The sequence below is a fragment of the Mesocricetus auratus genome, unplaced genomic scaffold (genome assembly GCF_017639785.1).
Source record: "Mesocricetus auratus isolate SY011 unplaced genomic scaffold, BCM_Maur_2.0 Super-Scaffold_100008, whole genome shotgun sequence".
NCBI classification, from domain to species: domain Eukaryota; kingdom Metazoa; phylum Chordata; class Mammalia; order Rodentia; family Cricetidae; genus Mesocricetus; species Mesocricetus auratus.
This window is the reverse complement of record NW_024429192.1, coordinates 487408-510083: the sequence shown is the minus strand read 5'-3', so window position 1 is coordinate 510083 and position 22676 is coordinate 487408. Positions and strand designations below refer to the sequence as shown.

General features: G+C 46.5%; 1 protein-coding gene and 1 long non-coding RNA gene across 5 annotated transcripts in view; one reads left to right on the top strand and one right to left on the bottom strand.

Moving 5' to 3' along the window:
• The window catches only part of Tmprss2 (transmembrane serine protease 2), a 37259-nt gene extending 36167 nt beyond the window's left edge, over positions 1-1092 (bottom strand). For 2 of the 4 annotated variants that reach the window (XM_013116228.3, XM_013116229.3), the window contains exon 1: positions 952-1091. The gene's annotated coding sequence lies outside the window, so the exon portion shown is untranslated. Of the gene's footprint in view, positions 1-951 lie in introns of all 4 variants that reach the window. The other 2 variants (XM_013116227.3, XM_013116230.3) reach the window with 2 other exon arrangements.
• A 148-nt stretch (positions 1093-1240) lies between these two features.
• On the top strand, positions 1241-2262 carry LOC121141739. Its single transcript, XR_005878678.1, has 2 exons — positions 1241-1389; positions 1656-2262. It is a non-coding gene; the product is annotated as an uncharacterized LOC121141739 (long non-coding RNA).
• Positions 2263-22676: the final 20414 nt, after the last annotated feature.

The following is a 22676-nucleotide window of genomic DNA, read 5'->3' as shown; positions in this document are numbered from 1 at the left end:
CGGGAAGGGCCTGGGACTCTCAGCAAGCAAAAGCCCAGGCACAAGCCACCCACACCCTCTGGGCATGGACACACAAACTTTCAGGCCCTGGGACAGTTCATTTCTACCACTGGGCTCGCGGGTCCTCACGCACCGTGCCCACTGTCTAGTTAGCACGTTCTGTTACTCTGCCACCATCCCCAGTCCCACCCGACAAGATGCATGTGCTCTCCTGAATGGTCAGTTCGCCCCTGGCAGCCGGGCCGTCTTCTCCAGTGCCAGCTCCTCCAGGGTCCGCTCAAGTGAGTGCTCAGGGCCAAGGCGGCCTGGGCTGGACCATCGACCCGGGTCACCGGACCGGACCTCTGGAGCACTCCCTACCCCCGGTTGACGGGCTGTTCGCTTCTTGACAAGATCCCCAGGGCCCCACAGCGGCGCCTATATCGGTCCTCGGCATCTCAACCAGTTTCCAGTTTCTCTCCACCTCGGTAGGGACCAAGGAGCGGAAGGAGTTCAGGTAACCAGCGGGACAGCCGAGATTTTCCCGAAACAAAGAGAACTGAGGACGAATCTCTGCCTCTGTGTACTAGGAAGGGACTGTGACTGTATACAGGCAGGTGATACGAGCCAGGAGCCTGCTCCACCAAAGAACCCCACACCCAGGGACCCTCTTTTCCAAACCATTAGCTTGGGGCCGGCAGGACCATAAACCAAGCCCCAATCTTTGGAGTCCACCTGGGATCTCAGTCACGGGATCTGGGTCACCAGGCACCCCTCCCAGTCCCCAGAATGCGCACCTAGTACACTCAATACCCCAGACGGTCGCACCTGTAGCGTCCTGGCTTCGCCTAACCCACACTGTACACTAGACACCCCGGCCAGGCACCGCGGGGCGGACCCATGGCACCCCATTTCCCCTCCCAGACCCGGACCCAGTGCGGAGACCACGAGCTTCTCCCGCCTGCTGCTCACCTGCTGTGCTCCCCGGCTCTCTCCGCCGGCGCCCAAGCTCTGGGCTTCCTCCTCCGCCCCAAGTCCACGACCTCCCCCCAGCTCTCGCTTAAATCTCCGGAGGTGGCGTCCCAGGAGCCAGGGTAACACCCCTAAACGCAGGTGCCGGGTCACCTCGGCCAGGAGGAGGGGACGGCCAGGAGCGGCTGTCCGGGGAAAGGAGGAGGAGTTTCCCCGAGGGAAACCCAGGGCGCGCTCCTCCCCCACATGGCGGGACCTGAAGGGACCCAAGGCATTTCCCTGGCAGCGACTGGCCTCCGGAGCAGCGCACCCTCGAGGTCCCGGCCCAAGGGCCCGCTTGGGTCCCGGCGCGACGCTGTCTTTGGACTGCAGTGGAAAGACCTAAGGGAGCGCTAACCCGGTCCCTAGGAAGCCCAGGAGCTGCTAGTTCCCAGCAGGGTGAGAACATCAAGGAGGCCTCTGTGCCAGGATCCAGTTGGCAACATCACCTCTTTAGTGTAGGTGTTTCAGCTCCCGAGCTGAAGACCCTCCCTAGTGTGCCCAGGGTTTCCGGCCAAAGAAAACCCCTTGGGTCCGAAGCCCCCAAAGTTCCCTGGGAAGCTTCCAGAGGGCCTGGGATGTTATTTGTACCGAGGGTGGAGCAGAAATGAGGAGGGGGAGTGCGCTCTCTGCAGTCTCTGAGACCAAGTCATCCACTACTTCAGGTGAGTAGTCTTCTAAGCAGCTCTCTCTCTCTCTGTCTGACACCTGCGGAGTGGCTGGCGGTCTGGTGATTTTGCCGAAACTGAAGAAGACACTGGAGGAGCCCAGAAAAACTACGCCTTTTGTAGGATGCAGTTCACAACCACAAAAATGGCCTCTTTGTAAAGGTGTCTGTAACCAGGAAGAGAGCTGTTCTATGGCAACTTTTATCCACCCAGTCTTTCTCTCCAGGCTCCCCCACCCCCCCTGCGCCTAACCCATCCCTATTTGCTTTCACCAAACCCTCAGAGTTTGCCTCCACGATACCCATGAAGCAAACCTCTATTTTTCTGTATCACTTGGTGGAGTATATAAGGTTAAGCTGTGGGCAATCTCAAAAGACTCATACTGATTTTTATATTTTGAGACGAGGTCTCACTGTGTAGCTAGCTAGCCCTGGCTGTCCTGGAACTTGCTATATAGGCCAGGCTAGCCTACCTCTGCCTCTCACAGGTGCTGGGATCAAAGGTTTACACAACAAGAAGGGCATTGGAGGTTGAGGATTTTATGGAGTTTTACAGGACTCCCTTCCATGGCCACATTAATTAAAAATGATTTTTTTCTCCTGTTGATCTGTTGTGTCAATTTAAAGAATAGACCCCGCCCTTAAAAAACTGATATGAGAGCATTTTCCCCCGTTTAGTAACAGGCACTATTGAAGTACTGCTGCCCTAAAACACTGGATACATCCACACTGCACACAAGTCAACACCCGTGGCTTTAACTTAAAATTCAGGTAGAAGAGCTTTAGAACCATGCCCAGCATGACTGCCAGCCCCTTCCTGCTTCCCTAGTAATCTTTCCCCCTCCCACTCCTCCATGGTTCTTTCTGGAAAGGTGCTTAGTGCCCATGTTCCTAAGGGTATGCATGTCTGAAAGAGATCAGCCCTAGACCTGAGGCAGGATAGAAAGAGAGAAGTGAGAAGGGAAAGAAGCCCCTTGCTCCAAGGTATGATGGGTGGAAACCTCTCCAGCCAGATCAGAATTTCAGCACACTTGGCACCTGCTGTGGATATCGCCAGGGTACAGTTGATGTGCATTTTATAGGAAGGTGTTTCAAATGAGGATGTGAAAACAGCAGTGAACCCATGCTTAGTGTTGCCTTATTCCTTTCCCAGATGTAACCTGATCTCTTTTGGTCTGGGACTCTCACAAACAGGGATGATATACTTTTGGTCTGTTGTTTAAAAAACATCTTGACTTCTGTGAAACCTTGCGACCCAGAGTTTTATCCTGTGGGCTGCAGTCCTAACACTAACCTCGGAAGCTGCATTATTTCACTTATCTCACCTAACCCTATGAGTGGAACTCCAGGAGTCACTCAGATTGCCTATATGACTGTTGTAAACTCTTAATGCTTGACTGTCTGTGAGAAGCCACACCCAGCTTTGAGAGCTTTATTAGCCTTTCCTTCTGTGTGCTCTTCCCCTGCGCCTCAGACAGGGTCTCATGTAACCCAGGCTGACCCTGAACTCTTTTTTTTGTTGTGGCTGTTTTGTTTGTGCCCATAGACCACACTGGCCTCAAACTCAGAGATTCACCTACCTCTGCCTGCCAAGTGCTGGGATTAAATGCATGTACCACTATGCCCAACCGTGACCTTGAGTTTATTATCCTCCTGCCTCCAGTTCTGGGGTTATAGGTGTGCACTTCCACCTTGCCTGTTTTTCTAAATGTGATTCTGGGATGAAACACAGAGCTTCACAGATACTAGGCAAGCAGTCTCCCTTGCCACCTGCACTACATCCCTGGCCCTAAAGAAGTCTCTTCATAAAATCTCCAACTTTACTTCATACTGGCTCATCCTGAACATCTTTTCAATGGCAGAGTCAAGACTGTCGGCTTCAACTGAGTGGATGCTCCTGAAAAGACTCCTCAGAGGGGCTTGCTTGGGAAATGGCTGAGCGCTTGCTACCAAGGCTGAGGCCTGGAGTTTGATTCCTGGAAGCCACGTGATAGGAGGAGAGAACTGACTCCTAAAGTTGTCCTCTGACCTCCATATAAACACACACACAACACACACAAATAAATAATAAAACTGGGTGCTGTGGGTGACAGCGTGGAGCTGTGGTCTGGGTCCCACGGCCACTAACAAATGAATAAAGCAGATGGCCCTCCTCAGTACCATCAAGTCTGGAGGGAGATTTTCCCAGGTGTGTCACTGTCGTCCAAGTGGACTCCAGTGAGCTCATTCACCTGAACAAAGGTCAAGTCTTCAGTGACAGCCCTCTTCCATTTTGATAGTGGGTTGAGGGGTTCCAGCCACAACTCCTAATGTCCACCTGCACACAGCTAAGTAGCAGGTACATTTAGCTCTCTCGTGGGAGGTGTTCATCCAACATCCATTTCCGCTTGGATGTCACTAGCCATGGGTCTTCGGGGAAACAGAACCAGGAGGGGATAGTTAAGAGGCTTATTATCAATGATTTGGGAGGTGAGAAGTCCCAAGGTCTGCAAGCTAGAGTGAGGGGAAATTTACTTCATAGATCAGAGGCCTGGGACCAGAGAACAGATGGTGCAGAGTCCAGTCCACAGCTGAGGGAGGGAAAACCAGGCACATTCCTGGATGGAGGATAATCCCATTCAGCTTAAGCCTGCTCCATCTTTGCTTCTCCTTCCCTGAACACGGACAGACTAAATGACCATGAGGATAAATCTGCTCTTCTTCATTCAGTTTTAATACTAACTTCTCCCCTGCTCAGGCATCTTGCAGCCCTGCCAACTTACTGTGTGAGGTTAGCCATCACAAATCTGCTCACAGCAAACGACACAGCCAAGTTGGTCTCCCTCAGAAATATCAAATCCCTAAATAAAGACCATGTGAAGTTTTAATTATGCAGAACCTGAAAAAAAAACTAACCTATACACACACAACTGGGGAGGGCATAGTTTTCCATGCTATCTCCACTCCTGCCTGAGCCTCCCCACAGCTTACAAACCGTGATGCCAAATTACAGTGCTTACGAATACAATGATGTGAAGTCTGTTTGTCTTCGTGCGTGTGCCATACACATGAAGTATATATGCAGGTAGAAGCCAGAGAAAAGCCTTGAGGATTCTTCCTCAAACATCATCTACCTTTTTTATGTTTTATTTTGAGACAGGGCCTCTTGCTGGCCTGGAATTTGTCAAGTAGACTTGAGCACTGGTTGGTAAGCACCAGGGATCCATCTGTCTCCCCTAGCACAGGGATTGCAAGCACACACTGCCATGCCTGCCATTTTACATAGTTCTTGGGACCAAATTCAGCTCCTCATGTTTGAAAACAACCTCTTAACCACACGAGCCATCTCCCTAGTCCTAAAGTTAATTTATCTTGTGTATATAAGGAGATAAGTAAGGAATAAAATGTAGATAGATGATAGATAGATAGATAGATTATAGCTAGGTGGCACATATAGACAGATTTATACAAAAGAAGTATTCAAAACAAAATAAGGAATGCATGACAACTACAGTGCCCTTCCTTTCCATATAGGCTAAGTGGACTTAACTGGTATTATTACCTTTTTTCATTACCTGCTCTATGTTCACTATACCTTCATATGACCTGGCTATGATGCTTTACCTGGTGGGGTAACATGCACCTTCATTCCAGAAGGGTCTGGACTGTTAGCCGTGTTCCTGAACCGGATTGCTAAAGTTTCCCTTTCCCTTAATTACAAGCATGTTAAAATGAAGAGATACCCTAAGGAATGGCCTATATTCCAGACAAGAGCCCTTACCTTAATGGTACCACAACAGTATCCTTTCCTTGTAGTGGCCTGGGTCACCCATCCTCACCAGGACTGCAGCTCTCTTCTTAACCCATCTACCCAAGGTGGCCAGGTGAAGAGTAATTCTTCACTTCTAGTTGAATGGAGATTCTCAGTGCCCTCTGGAATGAAGTCCTCTGGGCTAGCACAGCATATAGTGGAAGGACCAGGAAGCAAAGGTATTTTGAATGGATCCCTGGATGTAACAGTGGCTGGTGTGACTCCTATTTCCCCTTGATTCCTGGATGGGTGAGTCCTGACTGTGAGAGAAATTGCTCTGTGTACTGGATCCTGGTTCAGATCACCCACAGCCCCCTGAAGCCCAACCACAGCCCTACAAGTTATTACCAACTGCCTGGAGCTGTAAATACATTTGCAAAAAGCCATTCTGCCATTCTGGTCTGCCAGCTGCCTTGGGGTTTCAGGAAAGTGGCACAACCAGTGAGTTTAATGAGCTTTGCTTCTTTGGCTCTGGAGTGAGTTCCTTGTAGAAGCAGCACTATGTGGAACGCTCTAGGGGTAGGCAAGGCACTCCGGTAGTCCCAAGACAGCAATTCCAGCAGAAGTGTTGCATACATGGAAGGTAATCTGTAGCCAGGAAGTCTGTTCTGATCAGAACAAAGCACTGGCCCTTTATAGTGGAAATGGTTCAGTTTACTTAAACTGTCGCCAGGTCACTAGCTGACCTCCCTGGGGAATAATGTCACATCAGTGAATCTGCTGCTGGCAAACTGGCTACCCAGAGGTGACTGTGGCTAGATCAGCCTATGTTACTGAGTCCAGGCATAAGCTTAATCTCTGCCACCATGGCTCTATTGTTCATTAACCCATCAAGAGGTTGGGGGAAGCAACTGTTTGGTGTCCGCAGGATAGACCATCATCCTAACCTTGGTTATGAAAATCTTCATCTTCTGAGGTCACCTTTCGTGAACATTTCATGTATTATTGGGGTTTTTGGGTCGCTTTATAGAGTTCTAGTCATAGACCAGTTCCCAAAATTTCCTTGTCACTCCTCTTTCAGTTATATGCCTTTCCATTGATCAAAGCATTGGCTGCAGAGTGTGGATTGGTATGCAATCAGGTGTGGCCATTTCTTCATCCCCCTCCTTTTCCTCAAGTGTCTCATGTGTGGCAAGCAGGCATGTGCGTATTCATGCTTGCAAATGTATGGGTGCACATACGTGTGCAGAGCACATATTACATGTACACTCATGCATGTAGACGCTGGCCTTGGTAATCTTTCTCAGGTGTTCTTCCAAATTACTCATTGAGCCAGGCTCTCTCAATTAAACCCAGGGCTCATCCATTTGGCCAGCCTCAATGGCCAGCTTGCTTAGGGAATTCCCTGTCTCTGCTTTCCAAGGATGGAATTACAGGTAGAGCTGCCATGCCTGCCCGGCATTTACATGAATTCTGAGGCTCCAACTACAGTCTTCTTGCATGCACAGTGAACGCTAACCCCGGAGTCGCTGAAGGCCCATCCTATCTGGCCATTTCTAAGAGAAGAGTGGGTATTGCTCAGAGTTCGGCCAGTGGAGGCATTATCTTTGTCCTCTCTTCCTCTGTCAGTGAATAGTAAGGGACCTTCTATAAGGTCACACGTGCGTGCTTGTGTAGAACAGGCGGCAAGGCTGGGCCCAAGGCCTGCTGTGCTCTAGGGCCACTTATATATAACTTAGGACAACAGGATTGCTCTCTCCTGACCACATGTACCCTACTTCCATGTGATGATAAAGTACTACTGAGTACCAAGCTTTCCTGCTTCAGGGGTCAGAGAGACCCAGTTCATGAAGGGCAGAACAGGTCACAGGTGGAAACATGGTGACACACAGTCAAATGCTTGGTTTGCACTAAGGCCTAGCAGCAGGTCACCAGCTGTGTTTCAGAAGGACAGTGTCTTCCTGGGATCCGCTTCAGATTCTAAGGGTATTGCTGAGGGCGAATCAAGAGGACCTGTGGGAAGCTCCACACAGCAGCTTGTCTCTAGCCCCAAGATGTGCTGGGAGGGCAGCCTACACAGCAGCCTGGATCTGTTGTAGACCCTCCTGGCTTAATCCCACTCAAAATAGAAAGCTTTGTGGGTGACTCAGTAAGTGAGGCAGAGTAACACACCTAAATAAGGAATTTATTACCTCCAGAATCCAGATAAGCCTACTGGGACTATACCTCTGTTTTACTAGCATAGAGGGCCTACTTATTGCAACTTGTCCTTTGCCTTGGAAGGGGTATCTCAGCATACTAAACACCACTGAACTCCTAGACATTTCTCTGAGGTTATAGGCTACTAAAGGATTTTGTTTGCTTTTTTTTTTACCTTAACTCCCAGGCTCTGACACACCTACAAATCTAGTTGCTAAATCTTTTTCATAAATGCAACCACCATATGAACCAGGAGATAGGCAGGTCTTATACACCAAGGCCCTCTGTTGCTAAGGGAATCATGGAGCCACCAAGTCAAACCAGCCCTGATGTTAAACATGCTTTCCCTCTATTTCTACAACTCTAAGTGGAAAATCAGAAGTGCATACCAGGCCAGGAGCTGCTATGCAATGAAAACAAGCTATATGTAGTTCAGTGATACTTAAGGCTTTGGATTTGATCCCCAGCACAAGAAAATAAGCCACAGTCATGCTCATAGCAGTATGGTAGACTAACCATCCTGAACTAATAATCACACTAAAAAAAAATAGCCTGACAGGTTAAATAAAGCATATGTGGTGTCCTGAGATTACAGAAGCACAACGAATCCCAAACAGACTAAAAAGGAGGAACCCACGGTCATAGGAAATTGTAGTATTCCTAAAATGAAGACCCCAGAAGCTCTGGAACAGGACTTCACCTCCAAGTGGAGCATAGTGCGTTTTTCCTTGGGGCGGGCAGTTAAAATTACAGCTGAATTTGCAGGAAAACTGCATCTGTGCAAGTGGCCTGTGAGTGTATGCTGAATAGGGAAGGGAGGAGTTGAGATGGCATCTGGAAGTCACCGGAGCATCTCTGGTAGGCATAAAATACTCTGAAAATAGGTTTCACATGCAAAGTGAGCTTCTTCCCTTGAGGAAGTTGGCTGGGGAGCAGTAGGAGTGAGAGCCACAAGTTGGAGACCCAGGCACAATGATGCTTGGAATAGCCAGTTTCTTATGCACACTTGATTTTTTTCCTTTGTACCATGTTTTGCATTATAAGTCCTCTCTTCTACATATGGAATATTTCATAATCTGAGAAGTCACACATAAAATTGTTAAGCCAACTTTTTTGTTTTTTTGTTGTTTTCTGCTTGTTTTTCAAGACAGGGTTTCTCTGTGTAGTCCTGGCTGTCCTGGAACTTGTTCTGTAGACCTCGAACTCAGAGATTTGCTGGCCTCTGTTTCCCAAGTGTTGAGATTAAGGCATGCAGTGCCATGCCCAGCCAGCTAACTTATTTTAAAGCATGTGTACCCCCAAAAGAAATCCCTTGGTGGAGATAATGTGATCACTCATGGTATGTCAATAGTAAAACATCATCCAAGGAATGACTCAGTGGTTAAGAGTGTGTCTCCGTTAGGTTTTCTACTGCTGTGATAAAAAACATCATGACCAAAAAGCAACTCCAGGAAGAAAGGGTTTATTTCAGCTAACAGTTTGTAGTCCATGGTCCAGACGAGTCAGGGCAGGAGCTCAATGCATGAACCTGGACACAGGAGCTGATGCAGAGGCTGAGAAGGAATTGCTATTGTTTGGTTCAGCATGGAACTCAGCCTATTTTCTTATAGCACTCAGGATCACCACCCCAGGAATGGAACCACCTACCATGGGCCAGGCCTTCTCACCTCAATCACTAATTAAGAAAATGCTCCATAGACTTGCCTACAGACCAATCTTACGGAGCTATTTCAATTGTGGCTCCCTCTTCACAGATAATTCTAGCTTGTGTTAAGTTGACAAAATAATTAACCAGCGCTAAGTGGATACTCCTCTCACAAAGGAATCCAATTTCCAGCACCCAGGTCATGTTGTTCACAACCATCTGCAACTCCAGTTCCAGGGATTCTAATGCCTTCTTCTGACCTCCATGGACACTGCACTCATGTACACAAGCCTATACACAGACACTCATGTATATACACAGTTAAAAATAAAAATCTTAAAAAGTATATTTGGCCTAACATTACTAAGACGGTAAGTTTTGCACTTTGGTTTTGGTATTAAGCAGCTCCTGGATTCCCACAGTGCTCGCGGTTATGTAAGAGAATTGAGGTCTGGGAAAGGGCAGAAGCTCCTCCTAGTCATAACAGTTTCAGCAGAGCATTTTGCATGTCCTAAGGAAAGTATGGAGGTAACTTCTGGAATGCAGATGATGGGTGGGGTTCCAAATATATACAGTATTGCTCAGAAAAAAATGAAGATTCATACAAGTCTTATGTTCCAAACAAGAAAAGGAGTTTTAATAATAATATTTGTTGTTCTGTGGTTAAAGCCAGTCATTAAGTCCATTGCCAAGGCTCATTGTGTTCACTGTAAAAAATAATTACCTTTTATTGAACATCCACTCCTCCAGTTAGCACATTGAAGTTTACATTACCTCACGGTGAGATAAGTGTATTGACTTCCCTATTTACCATTAAGGACATTGGGGTTTGGAGAGGGCACAGAATTTGTTTGTGTCACACAACTAGTGTGCACTACATGGAGTAAAGACCACAGCTGGGGCCACCAACTAGGAGCCAGGGGCTGGGAATCCTGGCTCCAGGACTTGAGATGGGTCCCTTGTTGATATTCTTGTTCAGTTCCTAGGGACCCTAAGTCTTCCAGAAACCTTCTGCTCCAGAGTCCAACAGGAAACAAGCACAGGAGAAATGGGTGTTATTGAGGCCACAGGAAGTAATGGTGACAATGAAAGAGAAATCCCAGGCCACACTCACTATCCTACAGAGTCCTCCCTGAGCTCAGCTGCTCATGGTGCAATACTCTCACCAGGGAAGGGCTGTTCCAGGCAGGCTGTGGGCATGACTAAGAACAACTTTTCCCAACACAGGTTCGAGGTTGGAGGGGAAACAGGTTCACTGCAATGAAGCTCTTCTGGGTGAGGGGAGACAATATATAACATAGGCTATCATCCCTGTCCTGCTACCCTGAGCAGTCCCAGTGAACATTTGCCCCCAACTCTGCTCTCAAGCCATTTTCTTTGTCTAGTGTGCAGGATGGGGGTTCTTCCTTCCATGCATGACACCTTCTTCCGGCTGCCTCACAAGGGTCTGAGACAGGCCTTCAAGTTGGGGTGCAGGCTTTCCTGGTTAGGTGATGCTGATGTGGCAGTGAACGCTCCTTAGATCCCCATCCTAGGACTTTTCTTTGGCATCACAGGACAGCCTTGAAGGATGTGGAAAGGTCTGTCTTCCTTTTTCATGTGTGTGAAGTGCTGTTGCCCTCTGCTTTCTGCTCCATCTCCTGCTTAAGCCCAGAACAAAGCAGGTGGCAGGAGGGACCAGTGCTTTGTGAATGGTGAATTCCTCACGGATCAGAGTTCAGGGCAATCACTTCTTTGAGCCCTCATTTGCACAGCAAATAATTTCCCACCCTGTCAGCATTTTTGCATTTTATCAATATCTGTTCCTTAATAAGTGCCGTATTTTGATTGTTGCAGAATACCGTTATCCTGAGTCCATCAGGAAGAACGAAAATTCGCTTGTTTCCAGGTGTGATTTTATTTTCTGATAAGTTGGGTCTCCAAAATTCTTAGCTATACCCTAGTAGTCCCTTAACAGTAAATTCTTGAAGATCTAAAGTCTGAAGTATTTTTCCCACAGACATTTTTCAAGGTAAAATATGCTTTTTTCATATATACACAAAAATTGATCATTTTTTAAACTAGAATATAAACAAAATAACTTGCCTTGAGGGGGACTTTTAGGAAGCCCAGCCAGCCTGTGGGTATCCCATGGTATACCTGCTCCATATCCCTTTAGACTCTAGGTGACATTTGAGTCCCCAAAGCCTCAACAACCAGACACTGGGGTAGTAGTGACTTCACTACCTCCATTTCCCTCCCACCGCCTAAAACCAAACTGCCCTGGTCATGAAGTCATTGTGGAACCTGCACCTGTTTTCTGCCCTATTCCTGGTTGTGGCTATCCTAGTAAACAAACCTTCCAATCCATTTCTCCCCTAACCAGCACCAGCGCCAGCTAATGAGTGGACCTCAGCATGAGCAGGGCTCCTGGGGAAGACACAAAAAGCTCTACTTCAGGCTCAGCTGACTCTGGAGTAGCTGCAGTTTGCTGTGGCAGGACATATCCAGTTTTTCAGGTGTTCCATAGTCATACTTCCACAGCACTAAACTGTCATAGTTAATGTCTGGGACAGTTCACATGACCTGAATACAGAATAGCTTGTTCTGCTTTTGCATATGTATCCAAAATTGAGCGCAATTTAAATGTAAATATGTGCACATGTAGATATGTGTGTTCGTAAGAGATTGTTGTATGCGTGAGTATAAGTAAATATATATGTACATTTATGTAGATTTGCCTTAGCTCTCATTCCAAACAACTTTTGTGCATTTTAGCCAGAAAAAAAATCATTGTTGTTGCTGGGCAGTGGTGGCACACACCTTTAATCCCACCCCTCAGGAGGCAGAGGCAGGTGAATCTCTGTGAGTTCGAGGCCAGCCTGGTCTTTAGTGTGAATTCCAGGACAGCCAGGGACTACACAATGAAACTACACAGTGAAATCCTGGACTGGAGATATGACTCAGCAGTCAAGAACACTGATTCCTCTTCCTGAGGACCTACGTTCAATTCCTGGCACCCAATTCCCAGCTCACAACTGTCTCTAACTGCAGTTCCAGGAAATCTGACACCCTTACAGACATACATGCAGGCAAAATACCAATGCATATAAAATAAAAATAAATTAATTAAAATCATTGTTACGCAGGACACACACAGTAAATAAATATGTAAATATAGAAATGTAGAAATACAATTTTAAATGAGACTAGAAAGTAGCCATGCCTGACACCTTGAAAGACTTGCTGTCTACCTTAGGTATGTGGTCTACCGTATAGCTCCTAGCAAGGTCACGCTGGGAGATTTCAGTCCAGTCAATTGACTCAAAGCATTTCTTACATAAGCCTCTAGAACACTCCTCTGCTGTGGCACCTGTGCCACAAGCAAGTCTAATGTACTGGGCGAAAGCCTGGAGATTTAAATGAAAGACAAGACATCCGGCCGTTTGTGCTAAGTGTGTGTGTGTGTGTGTGTGTGTGTGTCTTTATTGCAAGGAGGGAGCAGCCTTATATACAGATAGCACAGTGGAGAAACCCCAGGTGTAAGAGCTGGTATTTTCATAATTAGAGGTTGATGCCAGTGAGGCAAGTCAGGGTCTGTAAGCCAGGACTAGAAAACAGGTTGCACCTGTGGTTATTGGCTGACAAGCAACTCACAGAGACCCCATGGGGCCTGGGGTCCAACACTCTTCTGTGATTTTTGATGCATTCCCAAAATTTATGTATTGGAAAAATAGATGTCAAATTCATTTGTAACAATCCTTGAGAAGGGTCATTTGGGAGCTTCAGTGATTTCAGAGGTAGGACTCCAGGCAATATGAAGATTAGGAGAGGCTCAGGCTGGTACATTTTCAGTCCCCTCTTGTGATGCCCTCTGCCGTGTTCTGATGCAACTTGGGGTGCCCTTAAGTGCCATACACCTCACCTCCAACCTGGGGGTGGTGTAATCATTCGCTTGTATACATTATCCTGCCTCAGCACAGTGAAATAGTTCCAGAAACAAAAAACACATGAAACACACCCTTTGTGGTTAGTGGGCCACTGCAGTCTTTCACTGAGACTCTCTTGATCCCTTAACCCTGTTGTCACCCCAACTGGACTGTAATAGCTCACACCACACAGCCAGAATCCAGCCCCCTCTTCATCCCACACTCAAAGTCCCTTTGACCAGTAAACTTGGTTGTTCCTTGGAATAGCCTTAAGAGGGTGGTGGTGACCGAGCCATCCTGAAGCTAAAGTGGCTGTATGTAAATAGGCAATGACATTTGCACGCTGTTATTGTTGCTCAGCAAAACTAATAAAGAAAATAAAACAGTGCTTTCGTTCCAGTATTGAAGATCTTTGGTCCTGAGTGCAAACTGTCTTCTAAAATACAGAATGCAGTTCTGCTCTAAAGGAGAAGAGGAAAAAGTCAAAGCTGCTCCCTTCCTTTGTCCATGTGTCCCTTCAGAAGTCACTTGTGACTCCTTAGGGAAAACATCTGTGTGAAAGTCAGTGTTAGAATATCTGGGAGCCTTGAGAAAATGCAGCCAGTCAGCTCTGGGTGTACATTATGCTAAAGGACTTTCAGAGCATTCCCTCCTGGGCATCCAAGCATTGTAGTGTCCTGAGAGGAGTAGAGCTGAGACCTGGAGGGAGGTTCTGGGCAGGGGTGACAGCACCACCTCCCAAAAGATGCAGAGGAAGATGCTCAGTGGTACATCTCCAAGCTCCAGGCACTGCTTAGGTCAGAGCACTGAGGTATGTCTCTGGTGCTTACTCCACAGACAAGTTGGGGACAGTGACTTCCTGTAGCCACAAAACTGGAACAGTAAGATGCATATCTGGATGGAGGAATGAATACGCTTGTGATGAGGAAGAAACTTGCAAACCCCATAGGGCTAAAAACAGCTAAGTGCCGTAGGACTGGGTTTAAGGTGATGGGTGGGATAGGTTGTGTACTGTAAACCAGAAGAAGCATCGTTCACACTTATTGTCATGAGAGGTGTGCAAACTCAATGTGGCAGTTCCCAGGCAAGGTCATATCTTGTACAAATGGTGATTAGTTCTAGATCATAAGAAAGTCTCAGGAAAACATGGATGAGGTTCTGTGCCCATGCCAGTCTCTAACCCAGAGAATTTGAACCTTACAGCTGTGTTCTCTTCAATCTGATTGTAATACTGGATCAGCATTTTTTGTTTGCTATGCTTTACCTTGTTAGACAGAGTCTCACTATGTAGCTCAGACTGTTTCTGAGCTCACAATTTTCCTGCGTCAGTCTCCTGATTACTGGGATTATAGGGTTTTGTTTGTTTGGTTTTTGCTTTTTGGAGACAGAACTTCTCTGTGTAATAACTCTGGCTGTCCTGTAACTTGCTTTATAAACCAGGTTGGCCTTGAACTCACAGAGATCTACCTTCCTCCTCCTCTGGAGTGCTGGGACTAAAGGTGTGCACCACCACTGCCCAACTTTGTGTGTGTGTGTGGAGGGGAGGCTGCTTTTTTAATCTTACTTTGTCTTGACTTAAATACATGGCTAAAGGGCAGAAATAAAAGTGTCAGCTTTCAGAAACACCCTAGTCAAGTTGGGTGTGGTGGTGCATGCGTATAATCCTAGCATGCAGGGGTATGAGGTTGGAAAATCTAGAGTTAGAGGCTACATGTGAAGATCTTGTTGCAACAAACAAAAATTGAGGGGCTGAGATGTAGCTCAGTGACACAGTGCTTGCATGTAATGCATGAAGCCCTAGGTTCAAGCCCCAGTGCTACCAAAAACAAAAGAGAAAATATAAATTAATGAATAATAAAAAAATTAGCTTAACATATATGCATTATGTGTGTATATAATGCAGTGTTAGACATGGCCCCAGGGCTCTGTACATGCTAGGCCAGTCTTCTACTTTTGAGCCAAGCCCACTACATCGATCATCTTGAGACTGATCTATAGTGGCCAAAGTGACATACATGTTTTGCTGAAACCAGGCAATTTTAAAACAGTTGAACTATCTTCTTAAAACCAGGGACTTCACACTAAACCAAGGTTCCCAGATGTTCTCAGCAGCTTAGCAGAAGTGACTTCCTGGAGAGGCCAGAGACAGTTAGCTTCCTTTAGGCACAAGGTGCCAGCTCTGCCTGTAGCTAGAACACCACTATGTCCTGAGCTGTCCCCAAAGGTGCCAGGGCCCAGGCAAAGCCTAATGCTCTGCATCAAGGTCCAGATGGCCCGTGTCTTCCACAGATGGACTGTGAAGCTCAGAAGCCACTGCTGGAAAAGGGGGGAGATCTCTGCTTTCCTGGGGTGTCTCCTGGTTGTCCCGCGCTCTATCTCGCCCGCAAGAATGACGCGGCACACGATCAGGATCCTTCTGCAGTAAGCTTTATTGCCCCTGAGAGGGGGGAGCATAAGCTATCACAAAGCGAAGACCCCACGCCCTAACGGGACTCTCCTTATATAGAGGATTTCTCTCGCCTCGGACGTGGCAGTTATTTACTGGTTCAATTATGTCACCCGAGGTGACGTAAGGCACAGGCACCCCCGGCCTCGTGGGCAGGGAGCTCCTGCTCATGCGCAGCAGGGTTGTTATAGCAACTCTCAGGCGGATGTCAGCGCCATCTTGCCATGGCGTGGTTCCAGGGCAGCGCCCAACACCTGGTTTCCTTAGCCTAGAGTCCTTGAGAAAATGATGGCAGAGACCCCCACATCCCAACACCTATACCAACTCTGCCCATCTGTGCTGCCAGGTTCAGAGAGGGAAGAACACATCCTTTTTTCTGTTGCAATACAGACAGAAGAAACAAACAATAATCATGTGATCCAGAGAGTGTTACGTGTTGAAGAACAAAAGAAACCCAGACAAGGTATAGGTCAAGGGAAGCAACAGGCAGGGAAAGAATTTCCCCATAGGAGTGGGGAGAGCCATGAAAATAGACAGGAATATTTTGGTTTGTGTTGAGTTGGATGAAATTCCATGACCCGGGGAACTCTGTCTTCTGGGAATGAACTGTTGGGGAGGCTGGCATGGTGATTCACTGTGTGAAGTTGCTCACAGCCTCGTGGGCAAGAGTGTTCTTACCCATCTGCCAAGCCTGATGACTGGAGTTCAACCCTCAGGACCTGCACGATGGAAGAAGAAAACAAATTTCTGCAAGTTGTCCTCAGAGTGCGCACCAGTATGTGTGCATACACATACATATGTAACCATACACACAATAAATAAATGCATTTTTAATTTAAAGAATGAATAGTAGGGAACAGGAGAGATGCAGGCATACAGTTTCCTCACTTCTCAGAGCATCCTAACAGGGATGGAGCACAGGCACTAGGGGTAGACTGCCATGGGCACACTGTGACTAAAAGGAAAGGGGAAATTTTGAAAAGTCTTGGGAGATTTTTGGTTGCACACCTGGAAGATGGAATTTTCTGTCAACTGTGGAAATTGTATCAACCATTCTTGTCATTCCATCTGAAAGGGAGTAAGGTTGGGGGAAGGGGTCCCACAAAGACAATCGCCAATACTCAGATCACCAATGACCCTTCCAGCAACTATCCCCAGGTCAATCTGATGAAGCAACCTGCTTTACCTGTAAGGCTGTTTACCTCTGAACACCTGATCATGAATCTGTCAGTTGGTGTGCAAACTCCACACATGTCTTTGTCCATAGAGCTGTGAAGTGGCCTGCAGACTCTGCACGTGTGCTTACGCTCACCAGCCAGAACACCAAAACTCCTCAAAAACACTTGCCAATGAAGCTCCAAACTTCCCCCTTGTTTTGAAGACACATGAGTGGTTGCCCACCTCAAGTGAATGTTGAGGTCTGCAATACTTTCGTTCACTCCCAAATGAATGCTCTTTGCATTTCCATTAGACATTGTACTGGCTAGCATTATGTCAACTTGACACAAGCTAGAGTCATTGGACAGGAAGGAGCCTCAACTGAGAAAACACCTCAATGAGATTGGGCCATAAACAGGATTGTAGGGCGTTTTCTTCATTGGTGATTGATGTGGGAGGACCCAGCCCATTGTGGGTGGTGCCATCCTTGGGGTGGTGGTCCTGGGTTCAATAAGAAAGCAGACTGAACAAGCCGTGGGGAGCAAGCAGTGAGCTGCACTCTTCCGTGGCCTCTGCATCAGCTCCTGCTTCAGGGTTCCTACCTTGTTTGGGTTCCTGTCTTGACTTCCTTCTATGATAAACAGTGATATGGAGGTGTAAGCCAAAGAAAACTTTTCCTTCCCAACTTGCTTTTCGTTCATGGTGTTTCATCACAGCAATAGAAACCCTAGGACAGACATCCATCTTGTCTCTGCGTCTTTGTCTGACTTTGACAAGACAGAAGGGAACACAGATGAAGAAAGAAATCAGGTCCTCATCTTGAGCATGTTAAATTGCCATGCCATGGGGATTCCTGGACTTGAGTGGAGTTCAGGAATGGATAGAGGGGCTGGGAGTTATCAACAAATCGTGTGCCTAAAGCCAGACCTTGAATAAGCCACCAGGGGAGAGTGCAGCCATGGATAGAGCTCAGGGAAGCCTGTTTTGTCACAGCAATATAACAGTGACTAAGACATAAGACTAATGCAACTTCCTCAAGGATGCTAACTAAGCTCCATTTTACCAGGGTGGAGTTTGGAGGACAAATGAATGTCACCAGGCCATGCTAGTTCTTGTTGAGCCCAATACACAAAGGATAACCAAAGCAAAAGGGGAAAAGGACATTAGAAAGGGGAGTTGGTGGTACGTGTATATTTGTATTTAGTTTAATTTACTATTCACAGCACACAAGTCAACACCGGGAGACAATTCTGTGGAGTCAGTTTTCTTCTTCCACATCTCTGTGGATTCTGGAATCAAACTCAGGTTCATCTGGTGAGCCATCTGTCACCCCCTCTCCTTATTGAGACAGGGTTTCCTGTAGCCCAAGCTGGCCTCTAACTTGCCATCAAGCTGGGAATAACCTTAAAAACTCCTGATCTTCCTGTCTGGGATTACATTTGTGCCATTACATTTGGCTTATGATACTGGGATGAAACCCAAGGCTTCAGATATTCTTGGTAAATACTCTACCAACTGAGCCACAAGCTCATTTCCCCAGTAAGGTTCTTGAAACAACAGTGATGTTTAGTATTGGCATCTCTGTGGTCCAGAGGAGGCCTGATCTAAGTGTACTATCAGAATAGCTCAGAGTCTTGGTCAGTACCTGTCCACTGAGTCTCCTTCAGGGTAGTTAAACTGTGCACCAGGTGAGAAGGGAATCATGCTGTCCAGGTGGGAATGCAGATAGAGGCCAGGATGCTCCCTCCTTATATGGATATGATGCAGCAAGCTGATGCCTGACAGGCACCCTCAAGGTGACCCCACATCTCCAAATGACTATTGGGACTCCACCCCTTTTGACCTTACTTCTAGACCCCAGAGAAAGTGCTGGCCAGGAGTAAATTGACCAGAAGATCTGTTTGCTCTCCTTGGAACCTGGGAAGCATGGCAGCTGACATGAATAGGAGGTCATGGGGGTGGGATGTAGTGGCTGGGGATGGGACAGTGTGTCCTGACTTCTCCTGGGTCCAGAGGCACCTGGGAGAGTATCAGGGAGACTGTGAGGTGTGAGAGCCATCCCCTTCCCAGGGATCTCCCGATCCTTCCATGCATTCAGGAATGCAGTGTGTCAGCTCTGCTTACAGGGCTATCCAGCTTCTCGATCACTACTTGCACCTGAAGGCACTTTTTGCCCAGTGGTAACCAAGACCCTGGCAGCAGTGCTGGTTTTTCCAGTTGGACAGGGAACGCCCTACAGAGCCAATAAACCCTGCGCCTGGGGAAAGAGAATGTTCCCCCAGACACATCCTGGTTGTCTCTGGACTGTCAGGCTGCATTCCTCAGTGGCCCGTATGTATACCCCAGGACACTGGGATTCCTTTCCAACAAATGAGTGGCTGTTGCCAACTGAGCCCTGGCAATGGTCCTAGCCAGAGTAGGGGTTTGGTGGTACCTGGCCTCCTCGGGGCTCTGTTCCAATGGGCACAGGGAACTGTGGAGGTGATAAGAACGGTGCCTTGCAAAGGGAAGAAAGCCCAAAGCAACCACAGAACAAAGCACAAAGCCAGGGTCCCAATAGGACAGAGATGGGAAGAAGAGGCTACACCTGTGTTCTTAGGCTTTGTCTCCTTTAAGCTCTTCCCTTATGTCAACAGAGGTCAGATCCACTGACTATTAACCCCATCCTGTCTGGGCAATTAGCGTTACAAAATATTGCAAAAGTAATAAAACAACTGTAATAGTTTTCTCAACTTATGATATCAGTGGCTTGTTAGGGGATTTGCCTGTTTAGTACATATTGTTGCTTTGAACTCTTGATTTCTTCCTGTCCAGTTTCTCAAGGGCCAAGAGTAATTCTGGGCCAGTATCACCACATACTACGTAAATTGCATTTATCTCAGAAATGCAAAGGTCTTATTTATCATTTTAAAATTATCCCCCAAAATACAAACAATCCTTAGAAGTGTCATCTATCAATACTTCTATTAACTTTTGTGCTATGATTCTAGCTAACTGAATAATAAATAGAAAGATAAGAAAAGAGAGGGAGAGAGGAGAGACTGAGGGAAGGAAGAAAAGAATGAAGATAGGAGAGGCAGAGAAAGGGAGGGGAGAATAGGAAGGAATATTAGAAAGAAAAATGGACAAGATTCTAGAAAACTGATATGACTGTCCTCTTGGATGGGGGCATCTGAAGGTAAAAACTGCAAATTATACCAATAGAGTTTAGCATGGTTTTAGACAAACCAGTAGCAGACTTACACAGAAGTCATCTTAACCCCAAAGGAGAACCTTTACAATTGCAACAACATGGTTGGGTCCCCAAGTCTAACAGAAAAGCTCTGAGAAAACTGTCAATATATAGATCTCACACTGACCAAGTAAAACTGCACTGTGCCCTTAAATCTGAAGGCTTCCCAACCTCATTTACAACGGAGGGTAAATGTCACTCTGAGTAAAGCTCCGGAGGGTTTTCCAAGAGTTCCACCAAACTGATCCTAAAATTCACACAAAAGGCTGAAGCTCAGGGCCATTGAAGAGGAACACCAAAATCTTCACAAGGGGCCAAAACAGGTCAGTGCAAAACTGTTTTCATAGAACAGGGAGATCAAGGGGACAGAGCTGAGATACAAGTGACCAAGCCACATGGTGGTAGAATTTGCCTGAGTCACAGGTAACGTGTCCAGGCTGAAGAAGGGCCACTCACTATAAAGGACATCCACCCTAGATCAGAAAGGTCAGGGTGACCAGTGTGATAGAGGAGTCTAGATAGCCTCGTGACCAGCTTCAGGTCATTTCTGCTCTGGAGTGGCAGGTGGAAACAGGATGCTAAATGAGAAGGGTGGGAAGGCTCACTGTAGAAGAAACCACCCTAGCGTGGCTCAGGGGCCTTTGCAGCAGAGGGGCATGCGATGAGGCTCTTTCTGAGAAACAGTGACACCAGTCCCGACTTCATCTTGGCTAAGCCACCAGGTATTGCTCAGTCCCGTTGAGATAACAATGCTGGTGGCTCCTGAGAAGAAAGAAGAACATAGAACGTTGAGAGAGAATTTCTCATCCTTCAAGTAAAATTAGTCATGTTTAGTGTGTGTGCAGGCTGCCCCGGTTCAGCAGGCATTCCAGAAGTGATACACATCCCACAGAAAGCATTCTTGGAGTTTTCAATCTGGAGCTTTACCTACCCAGTAGGACCCTCCTTCAAAGCTCATCTCTACAGGCTGCAAGTCCCAGGTGGTGGCGTCAGAAAAGAGCAGAAGCCAGGTAACTGAGCAAGGATGTACAGAGACCACATGGGTGAGTTTTCTACCTTCTGCTTTTCACCAGATGATATGTTTGCTTAGAGGGAGAAGCATCTGCGTATTATATTCAGATAAAATCAGTGAGGACCGTAAGATAAATAAACAAACTAAGAGGGAGAGGAAGCTGTGTGGATGACTGTACACAGAGGCCTGGCTTCTGTGCTTTGCAAACGGTGAATAGCTCAGTTGAGAGCTCTATCAGGTACATAAAAGTGTCGGTATTCAAACAAGTGAAAGACCTGCATCGCAAGAACTTTGAATCTTTAAAGAAAGAAATTAAAGAAGCCCTCAGAAAATGGAAAGATCTCCCATGCTCTTGGATAGGTAGGATCAATGTAGTAAAAATGGGAATCCTGCCCAAAGCAATCTACAGATTCAATGCAATCCCCATTAAAATACCAGAACAATTCTTCACAGACCTTGAAAGAACAATAATCAATTTTGTATGAAAAACAAAAGACCCATGTAGCCAAAACAACCCTGTTCAACAAGGCAACGTTCAGAGGCATCACCATCCCTGACTTCAAGCTCTATTATAGAGCTATAGTCCTGAAAACAGTTTGGTATTGGCACAAAAATAGACAGGTAGACCAATGGAATCATTGAAAACCCTGATATTAACACACACGTATGAACATCAAATCTTGGACAAAGAAGCTAAAAATATACAATGGAAAAAGGAAAGCATCTTCAACAAATGGTGCTGGCATGTAGAAGAATGAGGATCAATCCATGTCTATTGCCATGCACAAAACTTAAGTCCAAATGGATCAAAGACCTAAACATAAATCCAGCTACACTGAACCTCTTAGAAGAGAAAGTGGTGGTACCCTTGAACGAATTGGTACAGGAGACAGCTTCCTGAACATAACACCAGTAGCACAGACAGTGAGATCAACAATTAATAAATGGGACCTCCTGAAACTGAGAAGCTTCTGTAAGGCAAAGGACACAGTCAGCAGGACAAAAAGGCAGACCACAGAATGGGAAAAAATATTCACTAGCCCCACATCTGACAGAGGGCTGGTCTCCAAAATTTACAAAGAATTCAAGAAGCAAGTCTCCAAAACACCAAAGGATCCAATTAAAAAGTGGGCTACAGAACTAAATAGAGAATTTTCATTAGAGGAGTCTAAAATGTCTGAGAGGCATTTGAGAAAGTGCTCAACATCCTTAGCCATCCCGGAAATGCAAATCAAAGCAACTCTGAGATACCATCTTAATCCTGTCAGAATGGCTAAAATAAAAAACATCAAAGACAGCTTATTCTGGAGAGAATGTGGAGAAAGGGGAACACTCCTCCATTGCTGGTGGAAGTGCCAACTTGTACAGCCACTTTGGAAATCAGTATGGCAATTCCTCAGAAAAATGGGAATAAACCTACCACAAGACCCAGCAACTCCACTCTTAGGCATATATCCAAAAGATGCCCATTCATACTACAAGGATGTCTGTTCCACTATGTTCATAGCAGCATTATTTGTAATAGCCAGAACTTGGAAGCAACCTAGATGCCCCTCAACCGAAGAGTAGATAAAGAAAATGTGGTACATTTACACAACGGAGTACTATTCAGCAGAAAAAAACAATGGAATCCTGAGATTCGCAGGCAAATGGATGGCACTAGAAGAAACCATCCTGAGCGAGGTAACC